This window comes from Equus asinus, chromosome 4 (genome assembly GCF_041296235.1).
Source record: "Equus asinus isolate D_3611 breed Donkey chromosome 4, EquAss-T2T_v2, whole genome shotgun sequence".
In the NCBI taxonomy this organism is placed as follows: Eukaryota; Metazoa; Chordata; class Mammalia; order Perissodactyla; family Equidae; genus Equus; species Equus asinus.
The window spans coordinates 43,393,039-43,420,631 of NC_091793.1; the positions used below are offsets into that span (position 1 = coordinate 43,393,039).

General features: G+C 43.8%; 1 protein-coding gene across 2 annotated transcripts in view; it reads left to right on the forward strand.

Moving 5' to 3' along the window:
* TXNRD1 (thioredoxin reductase 1) overlaps window positions 1–27,593 on the forward strand; it is a 147,016-nt gene that overhangs the window by 16,254 nt on the left and 103,169 nt on the right. Inside the window, exon 1 of one of the 2 annotated variants that reach the window (XM_044746132.2) lies at window positions 6,832–6,921. The exons of the other annotated variant lie outside the window; for it this stretch is intronic. The gene's annotated coding sequence lies outside the window, so the exon portion shown is untranslated. Of the gene's footprint in view, window positions 1–6,831; window positions 6,922–27,593 lie in introns of those variants that run through there. 2 annotated transcript variants of the gene reach the window in all.

Below are 27,593 nucleotides of genomic sequence, written 5' to 3' on the forward strand. Positions count from 1 at the left end.
CAACCAGAAGACTCAAATAACTAGAATGTTTTTCAATGTATAATTGAGGATTGATGTTATGGTTTTCAATGTATAATTGGTGATCGACATTATGTGATAGGCTGTTCATATTCATTCTCTCAGGCACTGAGAAGGGTGCTGGGGACACAAAGGTGAATTAGACAATAACAATTGTTGGCAAAGATGCGGAGAAATGGGACCTCATACATTGCTGATAGGGATATAAAATGGTGCAACCACTTTGAAAACAGTCTGGCAGTTCTCCAAAAGGTTAAACGCAGAGTTACTATTTGAACCAGCTGAAACAGATGTCCACGCAGAAACTTGTCCACAAATGTTCAAAGCAGCATTGTTCATAATAACCAAAAAGTGGAAACAACCCGCATGTCCATCAACTGATGCATGGATAAACAAAATGCTGTATATCTACACAGAAGAATTTGTCCCTAAAAAGGAATGAAGTACTACTTCCTTACATAATGATACACGTCACCACCATTACCACACGGGTGAACCCTGAAAATGTTGTGCTGACTGAAAGAAGCCAGTCACAAAGCACCACAAATTGTATGGTTCCATTTCTATGAAATGTCGGAATAGGCAAATTCACAGAGATGGAGTGTAGATTTGTGGTTGCCTAGAGCTGGGGGTGGGTGTGAGGGGAACAGGAAAATGACTGTTAATGAGTATAGGGTGTCAATTTAGGGGATGATGAAAATGTTCTAAAAGTGATTGTGGTGATGCCTGCACAGTTCTGTGAACGTTCTAAAAACCATTGACTTATACACTTCAAATAAATGAATTGTTGAATGGCATGTGGATTATAAAAAAATTTAGGTGAGGTGCTGTTTACTATAAGACTTGTAAGCATTGGGGGTTTTTTTGTTTAAACTTTTATCACTGACTTCTAGTACTATCTCATTGTGGTCAGAGAACATTGCCAAAACAATTTCTCTGAAATTAAAAAAAAGGTGAATTACACCTGCCTTAAGATAGATCTGCCTTAACAAGTTCACTATCTTGTAGGGAAAATCGTGGTGGCGTCAAAGGGTAGCTTGGAGCATTTGACTTCTCTACTCCTCCCAGCCTCCCAGCCATCCCCAGTCTTTGATGTGGACAGTTAGAATTTTCTCAAGCTTTTGTGAATCTGGGCAAAGCCAGCTTCAAGTTCTTGTGCCACCCCATCTCTGCCCCCTTGAAGCCCCCTATGAGAGACATTCTGGCGTGACTCTGAGAGTGTGAGTAACGGGCAGCCTAAGGGCAATGATAGTAGGAGGGTGGATTATAGAAGCACTTGTCCCAGCCAGCCCACCCCTGAAAGAGGAGTAGAGGAAGTCAGCCCAAGAAGGGCAGCAGGAACCTGAGCCAGCTGCAAAATCTCAGGGCCCACAGGTGACCTGGCTTCCCTGTGCCCTTTGCTCTGGGGAGAGCAGCGAGAGATGCAGACGAACGGAGGGCCTCCTCCTGGGGTCTGCTAAGAAATTTGTCTCTCCTCTCTTCCAACCATGCTGTAAATTTCAGAGATGGCAGGAAGCTAGTTTTGTTTGATTCTCCTCTGGTGTCCTAGCTCCTATCACAGTAACTGGTCGGCCTGTTGCAGATGTCAAACGTGTGTGTTGCATGGAGGCACATTAGGGGAGCCACACAAGGCAGAGATGTCACAGAAGACTTTCCTGGCTGCCACGCAGAGGCAGGATGTGAGAGGAACGAGACTGAAGGTGGAGAAGAGACTAGAGCCTAGGGGCCTCATAGGGGTGGGGATGGGGGGACTAAGGCACCAGCAGTAGGGCTGGGGAGCAGCAGATGTATTCGAGAGAGATTTAGCAGGTGGAATGAACAGAATTTGGTGGGCTACGGGCAACCTCTGACCATGGATGATGGGACAAGGGCTGGCAGGAGGCGGGGGTGGTCCAGGTAAGGCACAAAGCTAACTAGAGCAGGGTATTCCTCAATCCTTCTGAGTAAAAAGAAATGTACTGTATCTGGATTGCCAACACTTAGAGACTAACCAAATAATTGTGGAGCCCTAATTTTGTTGAGATTTTAAGACTTTGTTCATAAACTCCAATTATGGAGTGGCCCTCTGAGGTGGACTGATGGTTTATTTTAAATGACATGTTCTAAATTTGATCTGACATCAGCTTTTATGTCAGTTATCTCATTTTGAAAATTACAAATATGGTGGCAGTGGCGATGAGTCCATCAGTTATTATCCTGTGGTACCTAGAATAATGCCCTACACACAGCAAAGCCTCCATAAGTACTTTCTGAGTGAACGAATGAATCCTGCTCCAACATCATCAACTTGTAAATCACATTGATGTTCCTTCCTTCTTTCGTTCAGCAAATACTTAGTGATTGCCTGTTAGTGCCAGATGCTGTTCTGGGCGCCAAGAATACAGCAGCAAACAAGACAGACAGAAATTCCTGCCCTCGAGTTGACGTTCTTTTGGGAGAGGCAGAAAATAATCAAGATGATTAAGTAAAATGCATAGAGCATGACATATCATCATTATATATTATAGATTGCCTGTTGTTATATTGTTATATTATTATTATTTCCTGTTATATATTTAGATGGTGATCATTTCTAAGGAGAAAATTGTAGCCTGGAAGGGAGAAAGTGGCCGTTGGGGTTAGCTGCAGAGCAAGGGGCTTATTAATTTTAGAAGGAGTGGCCAGAGGAATCTTCATTGAGAAGGTGCATTTTGAGTTGAGGTCTGAAGAAGGCAAGGGAGTGAGCCAGGCGGATATAGGAGGGAAGCGTGGTTCTGGCAGAAGGAAGAGCCAATCAAAAAAAACACACACAAAAAGGCTTAAGATGGGAGTGTGCTTGGTGAATTTCAAGCAGAAAGAGATCAGTGTGGCTAGAAGGGAGCAAGGAGGAGAAAGGCAGGAAAGGAGGTCAGAGAGGTACAGGCTGGGGATGCCTCATACAGGACATTTTAGGCTACTGGTTTCACTCTGAGGAGATTGAGAGCCATGGAGGTTTCTAAGCAGAGACAGGACACGATTTTAACAAGATGCTTCTGGTTGACCTGTTGCAATAGCAGGAGGGGGAGGGGGGCTGGGCCAAAGCAGGGAGACCATTAATGGGCTGCTGCAATAACCCAAGTAAGAGGTGATGACAGCAGTAGACATGGTGAGAAGTGGTCATGTTTTGGATATCTCTTTTTTCATATCTTTAAAAAAAATTTTTATTGTGAAAAATTTCAAATACACAAATTAGAGAGGATGTGGAATGAATCCTCATGTACCCATCAGCCAGCTTCAACAATCTGCACCTGGCAAATGTTATTTTATCTATAAATACACTCTACCCAATGCACTGGATTATTTTAATGAAAATCCCAGATATATAATATCAGTTGTAAATATTTCAAGATGTAACTCTAAAAGATAAGAACTTTAAAAAAATATTAATAGGGCCGCTTCGGATCCCGGGTGCAGACACGGCACAGCTTGGCAAAAGCCATGCTGTGGTAGGCGTCCCATGTATAAAGTAGAGGAAGATGGGCATGGATGTTAGCTCAGGGCCAGTCTTCCTCAACAAAAAGAGGAGGATTGACAGCAGTTAGCTCAGGGCTAATCTTCCTCAAAAAAAATAAATAAAATAAAATAATTTTAAAAATATTAATATAATAAAAGAATCACAATTAAAACATTAATATATAAATAACCAGTCCATATTTTATATATTTTTATATATATATATATATTTACATATTTTACAATTGATTTGTTCAAATCAGGACCCAGAATCCACATATTGTATGGTACTAAAACATATACAACATGAGAAACTTACCATTTTGAACATTTTTAAGTGTACAGTTCAGTGGCATTCAGTACATTCACATTGTTGTGCAACCATCACCACCATCCATCTGCAGAATTTTTGCATCTTTCCAAACTGAAACTCTGCACTCATTAAACAAGAACTCCCCATTCCCCCTCTCTCCCCAGCAAGCACCATTCTACCTTCTGTCTCTATGGATTTGCCTACTCTGGGTACCTCGTATATCCTGTCTCTTTGATTGATAAGCTCCTATGCCCTCTTTTTCTTCCCTTCTTTGCTATTATTTGTTGATGAAATCCGCACATTCTGGACTTTGCTGATTACATCCCTATGGTATTGTTTAACTTGTTCCTTTATCCTCTGTTTTCTATAAACTGGTAGTTAGAGGGACTTTGTTTTTAAATATGGTTTGAAGGTAGAGTGGATAGGATTTGCTGGCAAGTTGAATGTGGGATATGAGAGAGAAGAGTCAAGAATGACTGTGATGTTTCTGGCCTGAGCAACTGGAAGAATGGAGCTGCCATTTTCTGAGACGGGGAAGACCGAGGGAGGTGCAGGTTTGGGGGAGGGGACAGTGTTTGAACACTTTTGGTTTGAGACGTTTATTAGAAACTCAAGTGGAGGTGTTGGGCAGCCAATTAGATCTGTGAGCCTGGCATTCATGGAAGTGGTTGGGGCAGGAGATATAAATTTGGAAGTTGTCAGTGGATAGATGGCATTTAAAGCTTTAAGACTGGATGAGATCACCAAGGAAGCAAATGCAGATTAAGACTGAGAGAGAGAGAGAAAGTTTAAGGACTGAGCCTTGGGGCACTTCAATATTGAGTGCTCGGGAGACTGGGGAGGAACCAGCAAAGGAGACTAAGAAGAGGCAGTCAGCAAAATAGGAGGAAATTTAGGAGGATGTGGTACCCTGGAAGCCAATTGTCCCAAGGAGGAGAGAATGAAAAATGGGTCAAATGCTAGGGACACGTCAAGTGACGAGGACTGAGAATCGATTATTATTTAGTAGAATAGAGATGTTCTCTCTTTTGATGCTCTTTAAATTAATCGTGTATAATTAAATTAAAACTCAAAACATTTCCCAAGGAAGAGTCCTTTCATGGACAGGGATTAGTGGACTGGAATATCACAGCGAGGAGAGAGGTGAGTGAGTGGTTAAGAGCAGAGATCCAGGAGGCTGCGCATCAGCCTATGTGAACCCAGTCAATTAGCACACAAAGTGTCAGCACTCCACCTGTAAAATAGGACAAGAATGGTCCGTACCGCATAGAGCTCTTGTGGCTCATGAGATGATATGAGTAACATACTTAAGCAGGATATCTTAGTCATCTTAAGTGCCCAATGAATTGTTGGTATATAATAGGATGACTCAGGTCAGCACCTGACTTTCAGCTACCTTTGCCTAGGTATTTAAACAGAAAATGGAAAAGCCACCATTTTAGTTAAATGTGTACTTTCAATAGAGAAAAAGGGAAGACAACCACAATTGGAATTTTGCTGACAAAACAGTAATTTTAGCATAAATTGAACACCATTTTAAAAAAAATCTCTGAAACAATCATTCCAACTGAATAAAGGAAATGCAGACCTGGTTCTCTGAGGGAGAGAACTTCGCTTTTAAAAAGTCCTAGTTTAATTCTATCAGTTGCTATTATAACAGACTGCAAACACCTGGATGAGGTTGTTATTCAGATTCACTTGGCTTTTTGCATGTCTGTTTTTAAAAGGATTTTATTTGTTCAGCTTTTATTTGTTTTTTGTATTTAAGCAAATAAACACCTGGTGTTTTCCAACAGCGTTTTGACTCTGGGTTACTCCCAAGAAAAGCAGGAAATAAGCTTGCCCATAAGCCCAGATAAAGACAAAGGGCCTGCACCATTCCACACATCTGGTGACCAGACAAGCTCACTAAATCTCAGCTGGGATGCAGTTCCTCAAGAGCAGGAAACTATGTTAGACCCCATGTAACCCCAGAGTGAAGGCGGATATGGGTTGGATGCATAACATATGTCAATTAATTGAAAGAGGGAAAAACAAAGCCATGCACTGATTGGGAACAGTGACCTCCACCTGATGTGGCACCATGTGGTTTTGGTGTTAAATATCACTCTCGGGTAGTATGGAACTTTCATTCATTACCACTGGGAGTACAGATGGGGACCACCATTCTGGAAAAGCAATTTGGCAATGTGTAAGCAGAGTCTTAAAGATCTAAACACAAAGATATTCACTGCAATCTTATTCATAATATTTTAAAATAAGAAACAAATGTCTAATGATAGAGGACCAGGTAAGCATAGTACAATAGCTCCCTTGGAAGGACTATTATATTGATAGTTATTAAAGATAGTATCTCCTCTCATCTCCCTTTCTTTCTTCAATATTGAATTCCTACAGTGTCCCAGGCACTGTTCTAGGCTTTTGGCATATGACAAAGGAAAAAAAAATGTGAAGATGCTATTCTGGCGGGGTTTACATTGTAGGAGGAGGGAAGTAGGAGCAGGAAACAGAGACTATAGCTTAAGTTAGAAGGCTGTCAGTGCTGTATAAAACAAAAGAGTAAGGTAGGAGGTGGGGGTCAGGTGACGGTGGGGTGAGCTTTCAAATAGGATGGTCAGTGCAAGTCTCATCCATTGGGAAAGTCTGAGATGAGGCTGGAAGCCAGGCAATTATCTGTGGCTTAAAGACTATGTGATAGTATGGAAAATGCTAGTATTAAGGGAAAAGCTGGGTGCAAAAACTACGTATTGAGGGAAAAAAATGGGAAAGAATTAGTAAACGCAGCAACGATAGTTTGAAGCGTAGGATTTTGGATGACGCTTTTTTTCTTCTTTCCACTTTTGATTTTCCTATTTATCATTACTGAGCGTATCTTAACGTTAAAAAAATCCATGAGCTTGAAAGAGAAGTAGGCCTAAGCACTAGGGGCCCACCGCCCGCCCCGCCCACCGCCCGGGGCCAGCAGAGGGCGCGCGCCCTCCGCCCGGCGCCCCGCAGCCCCGCGAGTTCCCACAGTGCCTCGCGCGCCATGGGCTGTGCGAAGAGCAAAGAGACGTGTTGGGCTGCCCGGCGGCAGCAGGAGGCCGTGGGCCCGAGCTGCAGGGCCCACCGTTCCTCAGGTACGACCGCCGGCCAGAGAGGGCGCCCCGCGACGGCCCGCGCCGCCCCGCGAGGGTTGGGCTGCAGCGCCCGGAGCCCTCGGCCTGCGCCTCGCCAGTGTCGCGGCCCGACGTGCGGCAGCCCGGGGCATCCCTAGCCGGCGAGGCCCGCCCGGCCTGGGCCCTGGGGGTGCCCTGCGGCGGGGAAGGACCCCTGCCCCCGCTGACCCGCAGCTGGAGGCCGGCCGACGGGCCGCCCCGGCCGAGGCTCACGACTGGCCTGAGTCCGGTCACTGGCCGGCAGGTGACCCGTGTTCCAGCACCGTGGTTCAGAGGCAGTGTTAGCGGGGAGGGGCCGCACGGTCCGCGCCCACCTTCACCTCCCGGAAGCCAGGCCCCCGAGCTGAGGGTGGCGGAACCCCAAGTCAGGCGTAAGCGCCAGAGGGCACTTTAGGCCTGTTTAACTGGGGGTTCTGACCGGGGTGGGGCCCGTGTACCCACTTGCCCACACGCCCCCTCCTCTGCCAGCAACACTCTTGTCAGACACATCTCTTCTCTGGTCCCCCACTTGCCCAGCAGGGTGAGCAGTGGGGGATAGGCTGCCGAGAAACCCAAGAAAAGACTCAGAGACAGTCAACAAGACATATGGGTTTATCGGGAGCTGTTTACAGAAAAGGTCCAGTGGCCATGGCTGGACAGTAATGTGGACTAGCTATGGACCCCTGAGAGAAGCTTGCTTAAGTAGGCAGAGGAGCAAAGGCTGCATGCTTGCCACAGGGGACTGTCCCTGTATGACCTGTGTTCCAAGGACTGGAGACCCCCCTCTTGTTCCCTCTGACCTCGTGGGTCTTGGTGCTCTCCCCCGAGAAAGCAGCTGGGTTGGCCAAGCCCAGGACTGTCGTGATCGTGAATGCTGGCATTAGGCTCAGACAAGGGGCCTCAAGGACACATGGTTTAAAGGGACGTGCCAGCCAGTGACCCTGCACTCCACCCCACAGTGTCCGCGTTGTGCCACTCTGTCATGGTTTCCCTCCAGCCAGACACAGAGAGGAGCGCTGTAGTCAGACCACAACAGCAGTAGAGAGCACAACGTGAAAATAAAAGAAGCAGTGAAAAGGCAGGGACACCAAAGCAAGCACGTCCCCCCCCCAGGTGGAGGGGTAGGAATGGGAAGGTGGGCAGCGCTCCTCCACTCTCACAGGGCTCTCCAGTCAGAGGCGTTGGCAGCTTGGAGATGCCATGGTAACCCTGTGGTTGAAGAGAGGCCGCTCCCTGCATACCCAGCAGTTGGAGTGGTTTTGTGTGTCGGCAATGGTGTGTGCCTAAGTGGTGAAAAGGTTGGCAGACATTGTCCTAAGGATGAAAAGTAAGATATTGAGAGGGAACTAAGACGGAGAGATCATGACCATCCAACAAGACACACCAGAGGGGAGAGGATGAAAGTGCCTTGAGGAACAGGAGGTGTTACTGTGATATCCTGTTTTAAGCCTGTCCCCCAAGGGGTTAAGAGACTATACCAGTGGGGCTCCTACCTGCCAGTCCCAGGGCAAGTGACCATGTGGGTCCCAGTAGGGAGTTCTGTGACAGAGGAAAAAGCAAGTTGTTCTGAGTGCTCATCTGTGGCTGTAGTTTGTCTCTTTGATGATCCCTTGTCTGTAGACGCACTGTTGTATCAGGTCCTTGTGTCAACATCTCATATGCGTTGGGTTGGGTGCGCCTCTCATGTTCATTCAGTTGATGTATTGCAGTTGCCAGGTGTCTCGTCTAGTGGGCTAGGGTTCTGTCTTCTATCCTTAATTGTTTCAGGAAGCCATTCATTTGTTCTACCAGCCTTGTGGCCATGGGATTGTGTGGCAGGTGAGAATGCCAATGTATGTCCATTTGACCAGCCCGTGTCTGTACCTGATGGCCAGTAAAATGCATACCTTTGTCACTGTTGATGTCTGTGGGAACACCGTATGCAGCACAGAGGCGTCCCAGGCCTCTTATGCTGTGGCCCTTTTGCTGGGGTATGTCTGTAGCAGTCCTGTAGATGTCCCCACACAAGTGAGAGCATGCCGACAGCCATCAGAAAGAGGCAAGGGCCCAATGTAGTCCACTTGCCAGCGTTGTTTCTGGCTATTTGGCCTGTGTCCCAGGGAATGGCCCAGGGTCTCTGCGAGGAGCAAGAAGGGCACACCCGACAGACCTGCACCACACCAGCATAGTGCAGGGGGAGGCCCCAGGCCTTGGCAATAGCCCCTAGGATTCTTTGTCCTTTGTGCCCGTCTTCTTGTGTAGCTGCTCTGCCACTCTTTTGGCTGGCACTTCTTCCAGGAGACGAATCCAAGCTAACTCATCTGCTTGTTGGTTCCCTGGTGGCGTCATCGCCTGATGTGCAGACACATGGTACACTGTTACTGTCATTCCCTGGACCTGCTGCCAGATATCATCCCAGAGTTCTGCCCCCCACAATGGGCGACCATTAATTGTCCACTTTTGTTGTGCCCGCTGTGCCATCCACAGGGTGAGCCCTTTGTAGACCGCCCACCTGTCCATGCACAGACACAGTGGATCGGGTTCACGAGTCAGCATCATCCAGGCAGCTCGCAGTTCAGCCCATTGACTATTGTACCCAGAGCCACAGTCCAACCACACGCTGTCGGTCGAAGGCTGGATGGCTAGTGCTGTCCACTGGGGGGTCGGGAGGGGGGTTGCCCCTTGCAGAGCCATCCATATACCAGGCCTCCACTGGGATTGGTCCTTCTCCTTTCTGTACGTTTGGCAGGGTTTCAGGCATGGGCGCCTCATCTAACAGGGTTGTTTTTTCTGTGGTGTATGTTACTGGCCCCAGGATGGCATGCAGTTCGGCACTGAGGGGACTGTTGGTCAGGGTCCCTCGTCGTTGTAAGTGTGCATGCCATTTTGCCAATGTCTGTTTGGGCTGCTCTCGGGTGGGGCTTCTGGAGAGCGTCCTGCAGCCACCTGGCAATGGGCAGATGAGTACGGATTGTGACCAGCAGGGAACAGGTTATGGGCTCCACCTGCTGGAAGGCCAAGTAAGCAGCACACAGTTGTTTGAGGGCATTGTACTGGTTTCCAGCCCCTTTCCACAATGGGGACCAGGAGCCAAGGTTTATTGCCTTGCCTCTGCCAGAGACCCCATCCGAACCTCTCTAGGTTACTGGAAACATCCAGTTCACACAATTGTCCTTGTGTTAAACACCCAAGGACTGGATTTGTTTCACTGTTATTTGGCTTGGGTGAAGGCCTTCTGCTTGGTGGTCCCTCAGTCCCAGATCATACCCCTTTGCCCCAACTTATAAAGAGGACAGACACCCCTTATCTTATTTATGACAGTAGCAAGAACCACTTTTGTCTTATCTGACCAGATAACAGCCAAGTATTTGACAGATAATCCAGACCTTTTGTTGTCGTTTACCACCCATCCTTGTTGGCATAGGTGGGTGATGAGGGATCGGGAGGCTTCTTGAAGGTCTGGAAAAGACTCCGAGGTTAGCACGACATCAGCAATATCATGAAACAAAGCAAGCTCAGGGGGTTTTGTCCACCGCGCGGTGTTATAGAAGCATGGCTGCAGGGTGGGGTGAGAAGTGATGGAAGTCATTTTGCTCATTTCCACCCCCGACAGCAAAATGTCTTTTTGCTCCTGTAGACCAATACATTGTTATTTCTGCATGTGGCCTCCAATCCCCTGATACCCGAGTCACCTTCAGCGCGCTTGAGGTCACTTGGCCTTTCTCCTGGTGGGCGGCGGGGGGGGGGGGGGGGGGGGGGCGGGGGGGGGCGGAGGTTGCTCTAGGGTGTTCCCAGGCTGTCACTGGGGTCACTGTTAAAGCCACCAGAGCAGCGTTTGGTTATCACTTTTTTCCCAGAGGTGCTTGCTGTTTCCTGGGGCTGCGGCAGCCGCAGCGCAGACTGTTCTCTCTGCGCTGTGCTCAGCCTGGTCGTGCCAGAGAGGAGGGAAGAGAGGGGAGTCCCGGCCACCTGCCGCTCCGGACTCAGCATCCCGCTTTGCTCAGCCGCTGTGCCAGTGCTGGGATGGCTGGACCATGCACTCCCCGCACTCTCCCTGTCCTCTGCAGGTACTTTCTGCCTGTGGCTAGACACCCTCCTGCTCTGCCCTCACTTCTGCGCGCAAGCTGGAGCCAGCGGCTCTTCTTGTGACTGCTTTACTTTTTTTTTTTTTTTCAAATTTGCACCTGAGCAGGGCCTGGCCCGGTGGCCGAGTGATTAAGTTGGCACTCTCTGCTTTGGCGGCCCAGGGTTTTGCTGGTTCGGATCCTGGGCGCGGACATGGCCCAGAAAAAATAAAATCTTAAAAAATAAATAAATTGGCCCCTGAGCTAACATCTGTTGCCAATATTTTTCTTCTTCTTCTTCTTCTCCCCGAAGCCCCCCCCACTATATAGTTGTAGATTCTGGTTGTGAGTGCCTCTGGCTGTGGCATGTGGGATGCCACCTCAGCATGTCCATGCCCAGGATCCGAACTGGTGAAACTCTGGGCCGCCGAACTGGAGCACGCGAACTTAACCACTCAGCCACAGGGCTGACCCCTGACTGCTTTACTTTTGATATTGAAACTCTTTTATTTTAATCTCAGCCAACTTGACCATACACAAAACTCCTCAGGGTTTTACTCCACAAACCTTCTGTCACTTGTTTTTAAAACTCAGAATTTGTTCCATACTTTTTCTTTTTTTCTTTTCTAGTTCTTTAAGACAAATTTATCTTTCTTAACAAAACAAAGGAAAATATCTCTATTCGTTATACCCTCTCCACTGAAAACATACATTTTACTTTCCTTGTATACAGACTTTCTAGAAATATGTGCTTTCTCATAGAAAATTTTTCACCATGAACAAAGCATGTTTATCAGTAAACTCAAGCATCTTTTAGTTTCTTTGAGATAAGAAACCAAAGGCAGACAAACCTATGTTTAGTAATCAATTTCTGATATTTTATCTTGATTGGAAAATGACCTAGATACTCCACAAATTTTTATTATTTAGCTTAACTTAGCAAAACTCTTAAGTTTCAAGTTACCAAAAAGATTTTGGAAGCTGAGTTTCAAGCGTTTATACTATAAAACATAATTATTGTACCTGAAAACTCTTACCCATTTTTATCTAAATCATTTGTTCACAACAATTATGTTTAGATTACTCACAAAAATTTCATGTGACATTAAAGCAGTCAGCCATCATCTTGGATTGTTTTAAATACATAGACCATAACACAAAATTATTGTTGAAAGTTCTCCCCTAATTTTCATGCTTTTCACATCTGTTTAGTTTACTTCTTCTCCAATTCCACCAGTTCTGCGGTGGTATAATCCCTCATGGTGCAATGCATATGCCCAACAGGTGGAGGCAGGTCCCTGGGATCCACCCCCGCAGGTCAGGGCTGGTCACACCTTTATCCTCTCATCAGACTCCCACAGGTGTGTTGACAGAGCCTTGGTAGTTTCGACTTGAACCAGCCATGCTTCCCTTTCTAATTTTAATTTCTCTTGTGGCTGCCTCACCTTTGTCTTAGCTTCCATTTCGGCTTCTGTTGCTATGCGAACAGTGGCAAGGAGGGGCCATCCCACCACAGCAGCTACTGCCCAGGCTTCTAATTTCTTTCTCTCATCGTTTATCCTGCCCAGGACTTCCCCTGCTTTCGTTGCAAGCTGTCCTACGGTGGAGAGGGGCTACCCCATGGCTGTAGCAATGGCTTGGGCTTCTCTCATGCCCAGGACTTTCCCCTAGGCCCTTTTGTGTTTTTTGGGGTGTCCCCATACTCACACAGTGGGCCCTCTCCTTCAAGGATGGTGGCAACCAGCCCCCACAGGGCGGACCCAGGATTACCCCTGCAGATTCCCCTTCCATCGCCCATAGTCTCAGCACTCATGGGGGTTTTTCTGTCTTCGCCAAGTGTTCTACCACACACCCAGCTGGGTGAGCAGTGCGGGATAGGTTGCCAAGAGACCAAAGAAAAGACCCAGAGTCAGCGAATGAGATATGTGGGTTTACTGAGGAGTTACTTACAAGGAACGTCCACTGGCAGCTGGCTGGACAGCAATGTGTACCCACTACTGCCTCCTGAGAGAAGCTGGCTTAAGTAGACAGAGGAACAAAGGCTGCATGCTTGCCAAGGGGACTGTCCCTGTTTGACCTGCATTCCAAGGACCAGAGCACCCCCTACTCCCACCCAGTGGGCCTCTGTGTTCCCTCAGACCTCAGGGTCTCTGGGCTAACTCTCCCATGAGAAAGCAGCTGGGTTGCCTAAGCCCAGGACTGTTATAATCGTGAGTGCTGGTGCCTAAGCCAGGCAAGAAGCATCAAGGACACATGGTTTAAAGGGGCACGCCAGCTAATGCCCCTAATTCCCCTTGAATCTTAGGCACATTTCTGACACCACCATCCTACTTTATCCTTTCAACTACTGTTTGAAATGAGAAAGGTGCTTGTATTTTCTCCACTTTTCAGATGACGATAATAATGGCTAACAGTTAGTAAGCACTATTTTAAGCACTTTACGTGAATAATCTTGTTTCATTTTAGCAATGATAGTATGAGATAGGTTTATCATAACATTCATTTTACAGATGAATAAACTGAGGGACAAAGAGGTTATGAAACTTGCCCAAAGTCCCACACCTGGTAAGTGGTAGAGCTGGGATATAAGCTGAGGCAATCTGACTCCGAAGCCCACGAGTCAACCATTACACTGCCCCCTCCTCCCTGGGTTTTATAGGTGTGAGAAGGGAGACCCAGAAAAGTAACTTGCCCAAGTGATGGAATTTGTTAATGCTGTAGGATCCATCTCTTTCAGAGGCTTACAATTTAGTCACAATGCAGCATATTGTGAACAACTATGAGCAATGGTAAAAACAACCAAGGGGGGAAGGCAGCTCCCTTGGGAGAGTTAGGATTTGACAAGAGTCTCTGAAGGGGGAAGATTTTGTTGGGGGAGCAGCTGATAAGACCATCCTGGAATAATGAGGATACGTGTCCTGCTGGAGTTGAGGAGTTGAGTTGGGGGAAGGGGAGATGGGAGAGAAGGTTGGGTGGGGGCGGTTTGCATTCAAGGTCAAGCAGCTGATTTGTGGCCATCACTTGAGTCTCTTCCCATTTACACCATGGAGTTTGAGTTGCTGTATCCCAAATCTGCCTTTCTTGTACCATCGTCAGGATTTTTCCAATATCCATGTACTGCCATTTATTTACTATTTTTCTTTAACTATATCCACCTTTTAAAATACTTTTTGGGGCTGGCCCGGTGGTGCAGTTGTTAAGTGCGCACATTCCACTTTGGCAGCCAGGAGTTCACTGGTTCGGATCCCAGGTGCAGACATGGCACCGCTTGGCAAACACCATGCTGTGGTAGGCATCCCACATATAAAGTAGAGGAAGATGGGCATGGATGTTAGCTTAGGGCCAGTCTTCCTCAGCAAAAAGAGGAGAATTGGCAGCAGATGTTAGCTCAGGGCTAATCTTCCTCAAAAAAAATAAATAAATAAAATACTTTTTAATTGAAATACACTGTACATACAGAAAGGTGCAATTATCATAACACAGGTTACTAAATTTTCACAAACTGAATGTCCTTATGCAGTCAGCACCCAGCTAAAGAAATAACATTTCCGGTACTCCAGAAGTCCCCTCATACCTCTTACTCCCATACCCAGGGCAACCACTACTCTGATTTCTCATAGCATAAAAGTATCACCTGTTCTACATTTACTTTTTGGAATAAATTTAGCATTGTTTTAAGCATTAACTTATGAAAACACTGCTTTGTTGTAGATGTTTTTCTATACACATACATATATGCATACTGTTGAACTTTACAATGTCCTTTCATGTATCACTTGTAAACATTCTAGAAGCTGTCTTCCTTGAGTACCACCAATGATCTACACACCAAGTTTAGTGAAATGCTGGACCACGTGATCTCTAAGTTGCCTCCCAGTGTAAAATTATGTGGCTCAGTTTCAAAAAACTGGTTTCTTAGATGAGCAGCTAGCATCTAATGTGAGGTTTCTCACAATCTGGCCCAAGTTGTCATGATTAAAGAATGTCTTGATTGAATGACTCTTCAACCAAGTGTTTATTATTTATCAGGCACTAGAGACTCAGGAGTGAACAAGGCGTGATCTCAGCCCTTGAACGTGCAGTCTAGTGGAGAGGAATAGTGTAGAAAGTGCAGTGTCATCATGGGTAGTCATAAAGGTGGACGGGTACGAGGTACTGGGGAAGAAGCGTAGAGGGAGTTAACTGCTGGGTGCTTAGAGTTTAATTTAGATTTCTGCCATGACACATATTCCATTCTATTTTAATTAACTTGTAAACATTTATTTTTCCTGCTGGATTTTTGAGGATCAGGAATGTGTCTTGTACATTATTACATCTCCCACAGTCCTTGACACACTGCCTTACAGATAGTTGGGACTCAGTAAAAGCATCTGTATGGTCCATGTGGCAAAGGGCTGTTTTTTGTAAGTGAGGAATTTTTTTTAATTGCAGTAATTTCAGATTATAACATTGTATAGCTTTCAGATGTACATGGTAACATATTTCGAATTCTATGTAGATTACATCATGTTCACCACCCAAAAACTATAGTCCATCTCCACACATGTGAGCCTAATCACCCCTTTTGCCCTCCCCCCTAGGAATTTTCCAAACGCTGATGTTGCTAATACTGACCAGCTTCTTCAGTGAGGCAAGATGTTGTTTCTCAAAGTGTGGTCCTAAGACCACCTGGAAGAGAAGTAATTACGTAAGGGATGGGGATGTGTAGGTCAAAAGCTCATTTTCCTGGTCTCCACCTCAGACCTACTCAGTCAGTCTTGGGGCGTTGGGCCAGGAATCACCACCTTTGTCGCCTCAGGTAATCCTGTTTGAGCCAAGGTCTGAGAACGCGGAGGTGAAGTTTTGGGCCAGAGTCAAGCCCTTTTCCTGGGCAGAGGCTCCTGTCCTCGGCGATGGGGCTGAGGCTTGCATGGAGGTAGCTGCTGCCCATCGTTGAGGCTGATGGGGTGAGTCAGACGAAGGAAGAGGAAACTGAAAGCTGTGGTGTAGAACCAGAGATCATCCTGACTAACACGCTAGGAATCTGCAATGAGAAGTGATTTACTAGATAATTCAAGAGAAAACTTGCTTTTGGCCCATGTTAGCCAGATAATTTAAATAAAAGTCTTTACCCGCTATTTGGGTCTTCACACTTGAATGTTCAGTTTTTTGTGTTAATGTGTACTGAGTAAAGCTTTTAAGTTATTTAGTCTTTTTCTTAAGTGTATTTTGGATTTACAGGTGGATTAAGTCCCTGAAGGAAGGGATTAATCTGTATGCCTTTTTTTTAACCTTTATAGAACATCAGTGAGTATTTCATAAGTGTTCCTTATATCCTAATTTTTACCTCTGAGCTTTAGCTGGTAGAAGCTAGCGTACATGTGTACAGCTGTAAATCACTATCACAAATTACTCTTTGATGTTAAAAACAAATCATTTCTTACCTGTTGGATTAAGTAGTAGTGCAATGGTTTTCAGCTTTCTTCTTTCAGGTTTGTCGAGAAAGTCATCTAGGCATGCTACCAACTTGATCAATATGTAAATATTATTTTTTGCCACCATTGAGTGTGTATGTGCCTGTGTGTGTGTGTCCGGTGTGTATACATGCATATAGACACATACACTTCACATGTCAGTGTCTATTAGATGAAAAACTGAACTGAGCAGGTGATGGGAAGTGGTATACAATGTGAAATAACTTATTATGAGAAGAATTAGGAGGCCATGGCTGAGGAGTTGAAAACCCAAATATCTACAGGGACAGCAGGTAGTACAAATGAGTGAAGCAGGCAGGTGGTAAACAATAGGGAGTGGTGGAGACTGGGATGAACTGAGGAGAGAATGCTCCAAAAGGGGCTGCCTCTACTCAGCTCCCCTTCCATTGAATAGGAAGATGAATGTAGTGTTGCCACTCTTTCTAATTTTTCAAAAGAAACTAGAAATCTGTATTTATTTATTATTTTTGTGACTGCTTCCAGTTTGTAAATATCAACAGTAATTCAATTAAATAAAGCAAAACACTGAGGGCCAAACAAGGTATGATTGCAGGTGATTGTGGCCTGTGAATGTGTAATGTCAAGCTGGCACACATTAAAAAAAAAAGTGGTGCCTTTTAAATGTGTAGAAGTGGCCAGGACAGAAAATGGTTTTTCTTAGATACCAATGCAGTGCAGAGAAATGAGCGAGGGAACAGTGTAATGACTGTTGTCGAAGTATGGTTTTCAGAAAGTTAAAACACATGATTCTTGTTCAGAAATAAAATGAACGTGTATAAAAATTTATTAAACTCATCAGTTAATGAAGGAATCAGTAAAGTGGTAAAGCTGATTTAAAGGAGAATTCAAGGAATATAGACATAATAGTCAAAGAATTGCTGAATTGAATTTGCTAGTAATTACAAAACTGATTAATGTCTACAGAACAATAAAACTGTAACCTTTGGTATTAAGGGACAGAAATGTACAAGTTAACGCGAAACTTCAGTGTCTGGACGCTAATAAAATAATAAATAGCAAAGTCAAGTGCAGTTACATTCTCTTAGGGAATTAAGTGATCCTTGATTGCACTTGTTAAACAATGCCCCAGCATGACATTGAAAGGACATTGTTATCCCCTTCCTTTATTTCCAAGTTTTTTCTTAAGATTCTGGATATTACAGTGTAGTTATAATTTCTTTGCAATTATCGCTCACTTATTTAGTGGTATTTTAAGTACTTTATTCCCCTCAAACGTGCTGCCAAAATTTGACTACTTTCTCAAGTTTGTGCAGCAGCCTGCTAAAGCCACTGTGAGCATCCTGAGGGCTTGCTGCCCTCTGTATCCGGTTAACGATTGTTTCATTGAGTGCTTTACCACAAAGATTTATTTTGAAGTGAGCTCAGTGTACTCTTGATCATCACATGTTTTAGGGAGTAATCTTATCTACTGGAACAAGAGCCAATATTTTTGCTTTTCTGTACACAGTGAGATCAAGGAAGAAGGTAGAGTGGAAGGAACCAGAACTCAGTAAGCAGCTCCCCACCCCCAGGCTAAGTTGGTCAGATGTATACTGCTAGACTAAACAGTCCTCATTTTGGGAGAGCAGGAAGCATGGTTTCCTCATACCTGTTTGCAACAGGGTTCCAAGGTGTCTTTCTGGATGTGATTTGATCTGCTAGCCTGGTAATATAATCCTCAGGATTTGGCCAGGCCCATCTGGGTGGGCAAGAGGGGGTGTCCAGGCCAAGGCAGAATAAAAGGAAAGCTGAACTGGGATTTGGCCCTCAGTCAAGCACAGGGAATAAGCAATAAAATCTCTCTGGTGTCAGTAAGAGGCAGCCGAAGGTAGGGACTGGCGAGGAGGGAGGAGGGAAGCGTGAGCCGGTGTGTGTCAGGCAGCTGGTTTTGATACCGGCTCAACACAAGGTTGACATAAGGGAAGCCATATTGTAGAAAAGAAACCATATTGTAACTTTGAGTGACTTCTGGTTAACCCTGACTCACTAGCTCTTTGAATCTTTGCTTTAGTTTGCCTAGATAAGTAAGGGTCTGTCTCTGAGGTATTTGCAGGGTCTGTAGATTTTATGGCCCCTCTCAGCTACTGTGTTGATAACTGTGTTCTTTTGAGTTCCTTAGGAATGTAATGACCCCCAGGCAGAGAGTCTATGCTGATAGCCATGCATCAATGACAAGGAAAGATCAGGGTGTAGGGCGTTGCTCCTGTTTCTGATGCATATCCAGTAAAACAAAAGACTGTCAGGAACCAAGACCAGACGTCTGCCCCCACCTGGAGGTCAGATGGAGGCCCCACTTGGAGACCAGCTCCATATGTAACTCGCCTGTAGTCTTTGTTCTGTAAGATGATTCTTTCAGACATTAGTTGGCCATCTTCCCTCTTGCTAGCAGGCTGTAATAAAAAATCCTTCCTCTCCTACCACCTTGCCTCCTGACTATTGGCATGTCTTGCCACGGGCAGATGACCCCCCTTAGGTGGTAACAGTTTTAGGGTACAGTGGCTGAAGCAGGCTTGCTAAGGAGTGTTAATTTTATTTATTAACCCAACAACAACAAGACAAAGCCAAATCGTGGGGCCGGCACGGTGGCACAGCAGTTAAGTGCACATGTTCCGCTTCAGAGGCCTGGGGTTCACCGCTTCGGATCCCAGATGCGGACATGGTACTGCTTTGCAAGCCACGCTGTGGTAGGCGTCCCATGTATGAGGTAGAGGAAGATGGGCACAGATGTTAGCTCAGGGCCAGTCTTCCTCAGCAAAAAGCGGAGGATTGGCAGATGTTAGCTCAGGGCTAATCTTCCTCAAAAAAAAAAAAAAAGACACAGCCAAGTCAGTTTCTCTGGCTCTGGGTGTGGGCAGAGTGGTATGAGGGCGGTAGATTTTATGTGAGTAGAATCACATAGTAGTGTGGAAGGGGCAGAGGGTAGAATTGTATGTGAGATCTCTTCTTTTTGCACCAGCAGTCATTAATAATCATTCACTACATTAGATCAACACTGTAACTCCTGGTGAACTTTCTTTTAAGAACAAAGGACCTGGGGCCTTCCCAGTGGCACAGTGGTTAAGTTCATGAGTTCTGCTTCAGCAGCCTGGGGTTCACCAGTTTGGATCCCAGGTGCGGACCTACGTACTGCTTATCAAGCCATGCTGTGGCAGACGTCCCACATATAAAATAGAGGAAGATGGGCACAGATGTTAGCTCAGGGCCAATCTTCCTCAGGAAAAAAAAAAAAGGAGGATTGGCAACGGATGTTAGCTCAGAGCTAATCTTCCTCAAAAAAAAAGAACAAAGGACGTTAGGCCTCTTTTTAAGCCCTCCTCTCTTGCATATGGCACAGTTTTTTTCCTGTTCCCTGACTTTGCCAGGCTCCCTCACTCATCTGTTTTTGAGTGTTGTTCTCTTTCTGCCTGGAATACCCTTCCTTCTCCTCTTTGCTGGACACAGTCTCCTTACCCATCAAGACCCCATCTAAATGAGTCGTGTGATTCCCCAACTGGAGTTAATGTTGTCTTTGTGGACGTCTATGGCCCTTCCCATTTCTGTGATAGGGCTTACAGTGCATTGGGTAGCGCATTCGACTAGACTGCGTTCCAGGGCAAGGATGTCTTATTCAGAGCTGGATTTCACGTTTGAGATAGTGCATGGCACACAGTAAACGCTCAGCAAATGTTTGAATAAAGTGAGTCAAGTTATTCCATCCTGACTTTCTCTCCCACCGTTGATCAATCCAGTAAAGTCTTTTTCCCCTTGGAGACTTCTTTTGTCTAATTCTCTTGTCTCTGACTCTTTGGAATCCTACAAATGGGACAGCTCAGGCAGGTAAAATTGCCCTTGCCATGAGGAAGAAGGAATGATGTTTCCAACATCCCCTATAGAACATTGTAGTTCCCTGTAATGTGTAGTTTTTTTGAAAGAGGGGATAACTTCTAAGATGGTCTTGAAAATTAGGTTGCATTTACTCATTCAACATTTGTTAACTGTCTTTTAGATGTCAGGCATTATTGTAGGTGCTAGGGATATGAGTGAACATGGCCTTCTGGAGTTGTTTTCTAGAGTAATGTATAACTTCTGAGACTTTTTTTTTTTTTTTCCTGGAGCCTGTTGGTTTTGGCTCCTAGCAGCCTGTGGAACCAGGCCCGGATCTCAGGAACAGCCAACAGAGACCGCTCTTTTGAAGAAAAAGAATCGCAGTCGTGGAAGAGAGACTAGTCTGAGCATTATTCATCCACTCGCTCATCAAAGAAACCACTTAATGCCCATTGTCCTCATGTTTGGATCTGTGCACAAAGTTGACTCGCACACCAATTTTCTGTCTCCTTATGTGGTTATTTCCCTTCTCCAATTAACTAGAAGCCCTGGAAGGTCTTGCACTGTACCTGACCTTTTTTCCTGATTTTGAAAAAATAATATGTTCCTGTGTTATGTTTAAACAGTATAAAATGGTAAACAGTGAAAACTGAGTCTCCTACTGAACCCCTCAATTTCCCAGTTCAGCTCTCCAAAGGGAAATCACGGCTCCACTGACACCTGTTTCTTATGTATCTTCTCTGAGATTGACTGGCTGTCTCCCTCCGTCCCTCCCTCCGTCCCGCGCTCCCTTCGTCTGTGTGTCTGTGCATATCTCCCTGTTAAAAATACAAATGGTGGCTATACTGTGTATCTTGCACTTTGGTTTTTCCCCACTTACTAGATTATGTCAGTGCTGTGTATCAGCACATAGAAAATGTGTGTCATTTGTTCAGTTGCCCCATAGTGTTCCACTGTGTGGATATACCACAGTTTTAACCAGTTCCCTCTGATGAACACCTAGATTGTTTCCAGTCTTTGCTACCACAAACAGGCTGCAGTTTAATGTCCTGTTTGTGTCTTTGTGCCCATGTGCAAGTGGGTCTATAGAATCAGTTTCTTTTTTTTAAAATTTTTTATTGAGTTAATGATAGGTTACAATCTTGTGAAATTTCCGTTATATATTATTGTCTGTCAGTTGTGTTGTAGGTGCAACTGTTCACCCTTTGTGCCCACCCCCCATCCCCCTTTCCCCTGCTAGCCACTAATCTGTTCTCTTTGTCCTTTGTCCAGAGGTTTAAATTCCTCATATGAGTGGAGTCATACATAGATTGTCCTTCTCTATCTGGCTGATTTCACTTAACATAATTCCCTCAAGGTCCATCCATGTTGTTGCAAATGGGACGATTTTGTTCTTTTTTACGGCTGAGTAGTATTCCATTGTATATATATCCCACATCTTCTTCATCCAGTCATCTGTTGATGGGCACTTAGATTGCTTCCATGTCTTGGCTATTGTAAATAATGCTGCAGTAAACATTGGGGTGCATAGGACTTTTGGAATTGCTGACTTCAAGCTCTCTGGATAGATACCTAGTAGTGGAATAGCTGGATCATATGGTAGTTCTATTTTTAATTTTTTGAGGAATCTCCATACTGTTTTCCATAGTGGCTGCACCAGTTTGCATTCCCACCAGCAGTGTATGAGGGTTCCTTTTTCTCCACAACCTCTCCAATATTTGTTACTTTTTGTTTTAGTTATTTTTGTCATTCTAATGGGTGTAAGGTGATATCTTAGTGTAGTTTTGATCTGCATTTCCCTGATGATCAGCGATGATGAACATCTTTTCATGTGCCTATTGGCCATCTGTATATCTTCTTTGGAGAAATGTCTGTTCATGTATCCAGCCCATTATTTGATTGGGTTGTTTGATTTTTTTGTTGTTGAGTTGTGTGAGTTCTTTATATATTATGGATATTAAGCCTCTGTCAGATGTATGACTTGCAAACATTTTTTCCCACTTAGTGGGTTGTTTTTTTGTTTCAATCCTGTTTTCCCTTGCCTTGAAGAAACTCTTTAGTCTGATGAACTCCCATTTGTTTATTCTTCCTATTGTTTCCCTTGTCTGAGAAGGCATGGTGTCGGAAAAGATCCTTTTAATACTGATGTCAAAGAGTGTACTGCCTACATTTTCTACTAGAAGCCTTATGGTTTCAGGTCTCAGCTTTAGGTCTTTGATCCATTTTGAGTTTATTTTGGTGAATGGTGAGAAAGAATGGTCAATCTTCATTCTTTTACATGTGGCTTTCCAGTTTTCCCAGCACCATTTGTTGAAAAGACTTTCTTTTCTCCATTGTATGCCCTCAGCTCCTTTGTGGAAGATTAGCTGTCCATAGATGTGTGGTTTTATTTCTGGGCTTTCAATTCTGTTCCATTGATCTGTGCACCTGTTTTCATACCAGTACCATGCTGTTTTGATTACTGTAGCTTTGTAATATGTTTTGAAGTCAGGGATTGTGATGCCTCCAGCTGTGTTCTTTTTTCTCAGGATTGCTTTAGCAATTTGGGGTCTTTTGTTGCCCCATATGAATTTTAGGATTCTTTGTTTTATTTCTTTAAAGAGTGTCATTGGGATTCTGATTGGGATGGTGTTGAATCTGTAGATTGCTTTAGGTAGAATGGACATTTTAACTATGTTTATTCTTCCAGTCCATATGCGTGGAATGTCTTTCCATCTTTTTATGTTGTCATCCATTTCTTTCAGAAAAGCCTTGAAATTTTCATTGTATAGGTCTTTCACTTCCTAGTTAAATTCACCCCAAGGTATTTTATTCTTTTTGTTGTGATTGTGAATGGTATTGTGTTTTTGAGTTCTTTTTCTGTTAGTTCGTTATTAGAGTATAGAAATGCTACTGATTTATGTAAATTGATTTTATACCATGCAACTTTGCTGTAGTTGTTGATTACTTCTAAAAGTTTTCCAATGGATTCCTTGGGGTTTTCTATATATAAGATCATGTCCTCTGCAAACAGCGAGAGTTTCACTTCTTCCCCCCCCCCCCCCCATTTGGATTCCTTTTATTCCTTTTTCTTGCCTGATGGTTCTGGCCAGGACCTCCAGTACTATGTTAAATAAGAGTGGTGATAGAGGGCATCCTTGTCTCATTTCTGTTCTCAGGGGGATGGCGCTCAGTTTTTGCCCATTGAGTATGATGTTGGCTGTGGGTTTGTCATATATGGCCTTTATTATGTTGAGGTAGTTCCCTTCTATCCCCATTTTTTTCAGAGTTTTTATCATAAATGGCTGTTGGATCTTGTCAAATGCTTTCTCTGCATCTATTGAGATGATCCTGTGGTTTTTATTCTTCAGTTTGTTGATGTGGTGTATCACGTTGATTGATTTGCGGATGTTGAACCATCCCTGTGTCCCTGGTATGAATCCCACTTGATCATGATGTATGATCCTTTTGATGAATTACTGTATGCGGGTTGCCAAAATTTTGTTGAGAATTTTTGCATCTATGTTCATCAGCGATATTGGCCTGTAGTTTTCCTTTTTTGTGTTGTCCTTGTCAGGTTTTGGTATCAGCGTGATGTTGGCCTCATAGAATGTGTTAGGAAGTGTTCCATCCTCCCTAATTTTTTGGAATAGCTTGAAAAGGATAGGTATTAAATCCTCTCTGAAATTTTGGTATAATTCCCCAGGAAAGCCATCTGGTCCTGGGTTTTTATTCTTTGGGATGCTTTTGATGGCTGTTTCAATCTCTTTCCTTGTGATTGGTCTGTTCAAATTGTCTGCTTCTTCTTGAGTGAGCTTTGGGAGATTGTAGGAGTCCAAGAATTTATCCATTTCCTCTGGGTTATCCATTTTGCTGGCATATAGTTTTTCATAGTATTCTCTTATAATCCATTGTATTTCTGTGGAGTCTGTTGTTATTTCTCCTCTTTCACTTCTGATTTTGTTTATTTGAGCTTTCTCTCTTTTTTTCTTTTTAAGTCTGGCTAGGGGTTTGTCAATTTTATTTATTTTCTCAAAGAACCAGCTCTTTGTTTCATTGATCCTTTCTACTGCCTTTTTTGTTTCAATAGCATTTATTTCTGCTCTGATTTTTATTATTTCTCTCCTTCTGCTGACTTTGGGCTTTGTTTGTTCTTCTTTCTCTAATTCAGTTAGGTGTAGTTTAAGATTGCTGATTTGGGATTTTTCTTGTTTGTTAAGATATGCCTGAATTGCAATGAATTTCCCTCTTAATACAGCTTTTGCTGCATCCCATATGAATTGGTATGGCATGTTATCATTTTCATTTGTCTCCAGGTATTTTTTGATTTCTTCTTTAATTTGTTCAGTGATCCATTGCTTGTTCAATAGCGTATTGTTTAGTCTCCACATCCTTGTGCCTTTCTCAGCTTTTTTCTTGTAATTAATTTCCAGCTTTATAGCATTATGATTGGAGAAGATGCTTGTTATTATTTCAATTTTTTTAAATTTGTAGAGGCTTGCCTTGTTTCCCAACATATGCTCTATCCTTGAGAATGTTCCATGTGCACTTGAGAAGAATGTGTATTCTGCTATTTTTGGATCAAGTGTTCCATATATGTCTATTAAGTCCAACTGTTTTAGCTTTTCCTTTAGCTCCACTGTTTCTTTGTTGATTTTCTGTCTCGATGATCTATCCATTGATGTGAGTGGGATGTTGAGGTCCCCTACTGTTATTGTGTTATTTTTGATATCTTCTTTTGGGTTTGTTAATAGTTGCTTTATGAACTTTGGTGCTCCTGTGTTGGGTGCCTAGATATTTATAAGCGTATTTCTTCTTGATGAAGTGTCCCTTTGATCATTATATATTGGCCCTCTATGTCTCTCTTTACCTGCCTTATCTTTAAGTCTGTTTTGTCTGATATAAGTATTGCCACACCTGCTTTCTTTTGTTTGCTATTAGCTTGGAGTATTGTCTTCCACCCCTTCACTCTGAGACTGTGTTTGTCCTCGGAGCTGAGGTGTGTTGCCTGGAGGCAACAAATTGTTGGATCTTGTTCTTTAATCCATTTTGCCACTCTGTGTCTTTTTATTGGAGAGTTCAATCCGTTTACATTGAGGGTGAGTATTGATGCATGGGGGCTTAATGCTGTCATTCTGTTGCTCGTTTTCTGGTTTTCCTGTGTTTCCTTTGTTTCTCGTCCTGTGTGTTTACTTCTGAGACTTTTAATGAAAAGTAGAAGTATTTATGGAATGCTCCTTATGAGTGCTTTACATGTATTAATTCATTTAATCATTGCAACAGCCAAGTGAGGAAAATGAGTCACAGAGAGGTAAAGGGCATCTAACTGGTGAGTAGTGGAGCCAGGATGCTCACCCAGGAAGCAGATGCTCTTAACCACTGGGCTGTACTGTGTGGGGGACTGGAATTGGCCACCCCAAGATATGTCTCTTTGGCATGAGGATTATTTTGGGCTGGTTACTTTTAAAAACTGCAGACAGGAAAGAAACTCTGAAAAGTGGAATTTACTTACCCTTTGATAAGATACATTTACATTTGTAAGGGAAATCTCCATCTGTAAAGGTGTCTCCCTCTCTGTACCAAGAAGAAGGGGGGATGACCTTATCTCTAGAAACTCTTATCAGTGTGGACTTAAATCTGCATAATAACCTTAGCCTTGTTTACTGCGCTTTTCTGGTAATCTCCCATAAGTTACTCCCCCCACCCTCAACATCCTCCTTTGTCTTTAGCTGAGGGTGGTATTTAAGAGGAGAACCTCCACCATTTTGGTGAGTTGCATAAAGCTTTGTTTAACTTTCTCCTGCTACTCTGTCTCATGTGAATTTAATTCATTTCCCAGCCAGAAGGACCCCACGCGGGTAGAGAAAATGTCTTCCTCCCCTCCAGCGGCCTCACTTAATAGACTGGTTACCCATCTCTGACCTGGTGAGGACCTGCGTCCTCCATCCCCTCATAAGACTTGAAAGTAAAGCATTGTGTTCCCATGAAAACAAGCAATCAAATTAAAATGAAACTTTTTAGAGGATTGCCAGTACCTGGAAACAATGGAAAAAAAGAGCATATTCAGGACAGCTTAACCTTATATTAAGGGATGAATCTACTAAAAATGAGTCACAGAAATCCTTAATACAGCTAAAAATGTCCAGCTTAGGTGGCAAGTGCTGAATGCTGTCAGCTCACTGACTCTGCCTACAAAGCAGAGTAGAATCCCTTTATCACTGCATGTCCGTAAATCAGTCGTGTCCCTGGAACATAACCCTGAACCAGAAGAACCTGATATAAAACAACTTAGCCCTTTAGGTTGGTTCCCAATGTAGGACCATCATTACAGAGAGCTTCGGTTACATTTGAGGGCTACTTATTTAGCGTATGGCTCCACAAGTCACTTGAGGCGGGGTGGAAGGAGAATTAGAGTCAAGAGAACAGAGTTCTGGTTCCTCTACTACCATCAACTAGCTGTGTGATCTTAGACAAGTTCCATAGCTCTTCTGGGCGTTGGTTTCCTCATTTGCAAAATAAAGTGAATGGATAAACATGAAGTCCTTTCCAGCTCTAAAATTTGTGGATCTATCTCCCAGAAAAATTTAACATCAAGCCCCTAACTGCATAGGACATGTAATAATTCCAAATAAAAATACCTAGCATTTTATGGTATTCTACAATATACAAGGTAATTTCACATGTTTATCTAAGACATGTCTTTTTTCTGGTCTTGGCTCCTGGAATGCATACCTGAATAACTACTAAGATTTTAACTCATGTATTTCATTTTATATAGGTAAAACAGCAACTCCTGAGATAGCAGGAAAGAACTTGCTTTACAGTAATAAATATATTAAGATCCAAGATAATATCTTAATTGCATTTGAAAAAGGTTTGAAAAGAGAAATTTTCATAAATTGAAGTACATTTCTGGGACCAGTTCTCTGAAAGGAATGATCTTTTAATTCATGTCCCTCTTCCATGTATAAGATCTGCATTTCATGGAAAGATATTCCATGCTCATGGATTGGAATAATAAACATAGTTAAAATGTCAATTTTATGTAAAGCAATCTACAGATTCAATGCAATCCCAATCAGAATCCCAGTGACATTCTTCACAGAAATAGAACAAAGAATCCTAAAATTTATATGGAACAACAAAAGACCCCAAATAGCCAAACCATTCCTAGGAAAAAAGAACAAAGCTGGAGGCATCATACTCCCTGATTTCAAAATATACTACAAAGCCATGATAACCGAAACAGCATGGTACTGGGACAAAAATAGATACACAGATCAATGGAACAAAATTGAAAACCCAGAAATAAAACCTCACAGCTACAAATAGCTAATCTTCCACAAAGGAGCTA